We start from the raw sequence: 225 nt of genomic DNA, 5'->3' as shown, positions 1-225 counted from the left end.
AGGTGGCGGGCAAGTTGCGACATGCGACGGGAGCGCAGACCACCTTGTCGGTTGATGTATGCAACGGTTGCCGTCTGTGCGGACTAGTACATGCTTGCCTCGTAAGCACCCTTTGACACAGCTCAAGGCAAGGTGCACTGCCAGCAACTCAAGGCAGTTGATGTGCCAGTGCAGTTGGGGCCCCGTCCAAACCCCTGACACTGCAAGCCCGTTGTACGTGGCCCC

The 225-nt window shown here is 59.6% G+C and overlaps 1 long non-coding RNA gene across 1 annotated transcript in view; it reads right to left on the bottom strand.

Moving 5' to 3' along the window:
- LOC107677743 (uncharacterized) overlaps positions 1-225 on the bottom strand; it is a 14,714-nt gene that overhangs the window by 4,004 nt on the left and 10,485 nt on the right. The gene's annotated exons all lie outside the window — the stretch shown is intronic.

The sequence above is a fragment of the Sinocyclocheilus anshuiensis genome, unplaced genomic scaffold (genome assembly GCF_001515605.1).
Source record: "Sinocyclocheilus anshuiensis isolate Anshui unplaced genomic scaffold, SAMN03320099.WGS_v1.1 scaffold1001, whole genome shotgun sequence".
NCBI classification, from domain to species: domain Eukaryota; kingdom Metazoa; phylum Chordata; class Actinopteri; order Cypriniformes; family Cyprinidae; genus Sinocyclocheilus; species Sinocyclocheilus anshuiensis.
Note: the sequence above shows the minus strand (reverse complement) of the source record. Positions and strands in the feature narration are given on the sequence as shown.